The following is a 5,237-nucleotide window of genomic DNA, read 5'->3' as shown; positions in this document are numbered from 1 at the left end:
AAGGCTTTGGTGCTCTGTGCCGTTTGTGCAAGGACGTCCCAGTCAGCACGTGTTTCCCTGCTCCTTTTCCCTTCCAGGGTCTCCTGTAAGTCATGAAACAGACTTGGTTTCCTCAGCCCCAGGCCCCCCCCCACCCCGCCTACCTGTCCCCTGGACTCCCACAGCCAACGTTTCCCCCCGGGGCAGATCGCACAGGTGGTGTTTAGCAAGCCACAAGCAGCACAAATGAACAGGCCTTCTCAGCCCGGCCAGCACCTCTACCCTAGCCGGGCCCCGCCCCCGAGCAGTGCAGCCTCAGGAGTGCACAGTGTAGTCCCTGTCCGTCCTGGCCCAGCTGCCCATGTCTACCCTTCTGGATCCCAAATAATGATTCCTTCCCAGATCTCCTATTCAGCCTCCCAAGGAGCCTAGTATATCCCTGGACAGGGGCGTTCTACCTATGTTGTCCCAACCCTGCAGTACCCTGTGCAGCCGGGAGCCCCGGGTGCAAGCCCTACCGAGTTGGGACCTACGATGGTGCCTATCATCCAGCCCAAAGTGTGCAGCAGTTTCCTGCTAGTGTGGCTCCTGCCCCAGTTCTGATGAACAACCACCCCAGATTGCTCCTAAGAAGGAGCGCAAAACTATCCGAATCCAAGACCCAAACCAAGGAGGGAAGGATATCACAGAAGAGATCATGTCTGGGCCTCGCACTGCCTCTACACCCACTCCTCCCCAGACGGGAGGCGGTCTGGAGCCTTATTAATGGGGAGTCGCCTCAGGTTGCTGTCATTATCCGGCCAGATGGCTGATCATTGGGGGTCAGCGAGGACTGTGTGGCCCAGAGCACAGCCCTGGCACAGAATCTCAGCCTGAGTCTAATCTTGAGTCCTCTCTATTCCTGGGGACACTATGACAGCGGCGATGATACAAATGTCTGTAGAAGAATCCACTCCCATCTCTTGTGAAACTGGAGAGCCATATTGCCTGTCTTCAGAGCCCACTCTTGCTGAACCCATACTGGAATCAGAAATGACGCTCAGCAGACCCTTTCCAGAATCTGAGTTCTCTTCCAGTCCTCTCCAGGTTTTCACGGCCCTGGCACCTCATTGGGCAGAAACTCAGGAGCCCAATGGCATGGTTCCATCGGAGGATCTGGAGCCAGAGGTGGAGTCGAGCATAGAGCCAGCTTCTCCTCCTCTTTCAGCTTGCGCTTCTGAGTCGCCTGTGCCCATTGCTCCAACTGCTCAACCCGAGGAACCCTTAATGGAGCCCCTCACCACCACCCGTGGACTGAAGCCCAGTCAGGGAGCCAGAGGAACCGGCCAGGGAGGTTTCTTCGTCCACGGCACAAGGCACCATTCTTTGTGCCACAACACGTGTGTCTCCTTCAGAGACTGCTCCTGCTCAGGAGGAAGAAATAGAGAAAAAAGAGGGCAGGGAAGCCGAGAGTGAAAGGGGGCCGAGGACCTCCCCGTTGACAACCCCCTGCCGCAGCCCAATTGTCTCAGAATTTAGAGGTGGCAGCAGCCACCAAAGTGTCAGTGTCTGTGTCAAAGAGGAGGCAGAAAGCTAAAGAGCTAAGTGAGAAGGAGGCTGTGGGTGACCTCTGGATGCCCTCAAGGAGGTGGACCCAGCAGTACCAGAGGCAGAGAATCAGCCTCCCACAGGCAGCGCCCCAAACCCAGTCAGAGGGCAACACTGCACCCCCACAGCCTGAGGAAGCAGATGAAACCCGGGACTCTAAGGAAGACAAAATTCACAGTGCTGAGAACATCCCGCCTGGGGGAGAGAAGCACGAATACAAGTCAGATCAGGGGAAGCCTCTGAACCTTGAGGAGAAGAAGCCTGTGACAGGGACTTCTTGCTGGGCTCTCAGTTTATCTTTCTCAGGTGCAGAATCCAGAAGCATTGCCCCACATCCCAGATGTGGTCCTGGACAAGGCCAATAAAACACCACTTCGGCAACTGGATCCCTCCAGGCTACCAGGCATAAACTGTGGCCCAGATTTCACTCCATCCTTTGCCAACCTTGGCCGACCAACCCTCAACAGCCATGGACCCCCAAGGGGTGGGCCAGGTGCGGAGCTGCCCCAAGGGCTGCAGGCTGGCCTGGGACCCAGGAGCTCTCAGCAGGGCCCATGAAAGGAAACTCGCAAGATCATTTCCTCTGTGAAAATGACTGAAGACATAAAACTGAACAAGGCCGAGAAGACTTGGAAACCCAGTAGCATACAGACAGCTGCTGATGAGGATGGCGGGGAAGAGGATGCCGATGGAAGCAAAACCCAGGACCTGTTCCCAGAGTGTGCTCCATCCTTAACCAGCTGACACCCCAGATGTTCCGGCAGCTGATGAAGCGGGTGACACAGCTGGCCACAGGCACCGAGGACGCCCCACAGGAGTTACTGCCCTCATCTTTGAGAAAGCCATTTCAGAGCCCAGTTTCTCTGTGGCTCATGCCAACATGTGCCGTTACCTCATGCGCTGAACCTGCCCACTACAGAAAAGCCAACAGTGACTGTGAGTTTTCGAAAACCGTGGTTAAATCGATGCCAGAAGGAGTCTGAGAAAGACAAAGATGAGGGCGAAGTTTTTGAGAAAAAGCAAAATGAGATGGATGAAGCCGCTGCGGCAGAAGAACGGGGACGCCTGAAGGAAGAGCTGGGAGAGGCCGGACACAGCTCGACGGCTCTCTTTAGGGAACATCACAGTCACTGGAGAGTTATTCAAGCTGAAGATGTTAGCAGAAGCAATAATGCATGACTGTGTGGTCAAACTTGTTAGGAACCATGATGAAGAGTCCCTGGAGTGCCTCTGTCGCCTCCTCACCACTATTGGCAAAGACCTGTACTTTGCAAAAGCCAAGCCTCGAATGGATCAGCATTTCAACCAAATGGAAAAAAACATTAAAGAAAGGAAGACCTCATCTCAAATCCTTTTTATGTTTTATGTTGCAGGACGTACTTGGTCTGCAGCAGAGCAATTGGGTGCCCGTGATCAGATCCACAAGGAGGCTGAGATGGAAAAGCCCCGGGAACACATCAAAGTGCAGCAGCTTATGGCCAAGGGCAGCGACGAGTGTCAGGATGGCCCTCCAGGCCCGCCCATCATCCGTGGCCTTCCGCTTGTGGGTGATGGTGGCTGGAATACTGTCCCCATTATCAAAGGCAGCCGCCCCATTGACACCTCACGGCTCACCAAGATCACCAAGCCCGGTTCCATGGATTCCAACAACCAGCTCTCTGCACCGGGAGGGCGATGAGTTGGGGCAAGGGCAGCAATGGGGTCTCAGGAGCTAAGCCCTCAGACAAAGCATCAGACCCTACTCGTCCACACCTTGAATGGCTTTTCTGCTCTTCAGCAAGCATTACCCACAGAGAACACAGACAGCAGGCGTGCTTAAGAGTAGCTTAAGCCGGGAACGAGGTGAGAAAGCCGGGGACTGGGAGACTGACTAGAGCCGAGCAGGGAAGGTGACCGTGGGGACCGACTTGATCGTGACAGAACACCAGCCACCAAGAGAAGTTTTAGCAAGGAAGTGGAGGAGCGCAGTGGAGAGCAGCCTTCCCAGCCTGAGAGTGCACATGACAGCCAGCCTCACAGAAGATCTTAGTCGGGGTCCTGTGAAGCTGGAACCACTCTACCTCCCGAGAGCCCTCCCAAGGCTGCAGTCTCTGGGGATGGGGTGGAGAAGAACTCTAAGGCCGTCACTGAGGAATATCTCCATCTAAATGACATGAAGGAGTGTTCAGTGTGTCCAGGAGCTGGCTTCACCCTCCTTCGTCTTTGTGCGCATGGCGTTGAGTCCACGCTGGGACGCAGCACCACTGCTCGTGAACAGATGCAGCGACTGTTGCACCAGCTGCTCTGCGCAGGGTGCCGCTCCACTGCCCAGTACTGTCAAGGGCTGTAAGAAACACTAGCTGAGGACATGGAAATTGACATTCCTCATGTGTGGAAATTGAAACATGAATTTTAAAATAGCAGGTGTGGATTGTAAAATATTAATTATGAAATATGTTATGTTATGGATCATTTATAATGATTTATGAAATCATGGATTATTAATTTTGAAATATGACTTCTGGATGCAGTATTTGAATTATGAAAGAAGAAACATGGATCTGGGATTTTGAATTATGAAATATGAATTATAGATACTGAAATATGAATTATGAAATATGTTTCAGGGATCATGAAATATGAATTATAAAATACAAATTAAGTATCAAGAAGTATGAAATATAAAATATGAATTATGGATTGAAGAATATGAATTATGAAATGACAGTTATAGATTGTGAAGTTTGAACTGTGAAAAATGAATAATGTGAGTTAGAAAATATGGATCAAGATTTGTAAATTATGTAATATGAATCATTAATTATAAAATATGAAGTAGGAAATGTGAATCATGTATCATTAAGTATGCACTGTTTTTTAACGATTTATTTATTCATTATGTATACAGTGTTCTGTCTGCATGTGTACCTTCAGGCCAGTGAAATATGAAATGTGAAAGGTAAATTTTGGATCATTAAATACTAATTATGCTATATGAAATATGCATTGTTAAATATGGAGCATGAAATATGAGTTTTGGATAATTAACTTTGAATTATGAGATGTAAATAATGGATCATGAAAGGTAATTTATGAAATTTGACAACATGATCTTTAAATATGTATAATAGTATATGAATAAGAAATTATGAAACATGAATAATAGATCTAGGTGCTCTAGGCTCTACATACCTTCCATAGGATACAAGGATGTTCTCAGAGGAGCCAGGATCCCTCCACATGTTCTGTAGGATCCATGGGTGGTCACAGAGTCCTCGTTAGTTTTGTATAACTGCCAAAGATATATTTGTTCAATTAAATTATAGTGGAGCATTGTAAATAATGCAAACAAAGAAGAAGGGCAGCAACTTCAAATTAGTGCTAAAGGAATTCTAGGTTCCAAAAGAAATAACAAAAGCAATTACAAAAAGACAACTTCCCATTGCCTTTAATAAAGAGGAGACTGATCACAATTTGAACATGCAATGCAACCCGAGCTGGTGAAGGACAGCATGGCATGCCAGTGTGCAGGGTGACAGGCACAGGGATGAAGTAGGGGTGAGGTTTCCAGAATAGGTGGAACAAGAAGAACAGTCAGTAAACATTTAACCTTGTAGAGGAAGCAGCCTGAGACATCAGAGAAATTTGGCGGTGTCCATGAACACACAAAAGGGAGAGCATCATTCATATAT

General features: G+C 49.2%; 1 pseudogene; it reads left to right on the top strand.

Moving 5' to 3' along the window:
* The first annotated feature begins 200 nt into the window (after positions 1–200).
* On the top strand, positions 201–4,147 carry LOC101835627 (annotated as a pseudogene).
* The last annotated feature ends 1,090 nt before the right edge of the window (positions 4,148–5,237 follow it).

The sequence above is a fragment of the Mesocricetus auratus genome, unplaced genomic scaffold, assembly GCF_017639785.1.
Source record: "Mesocricetus auratus isolate SY011 unplaced genomic scaffold, BCM_Maur_2.0 Super-Scaffold_100011, whole genome shotgun sequence".
Lineage (NCBI taxonomy): Eukaryota > Metazoa > Chordata > Mammalia > Rodentia > Cricetidae > Mesocricetus > Mesocricetus auratus.
The sequence above is the reverse complement of the archived record's forward strand: the minus strand, read 5'-3'. Positions and strand labels throughout refer to the sequence as shown.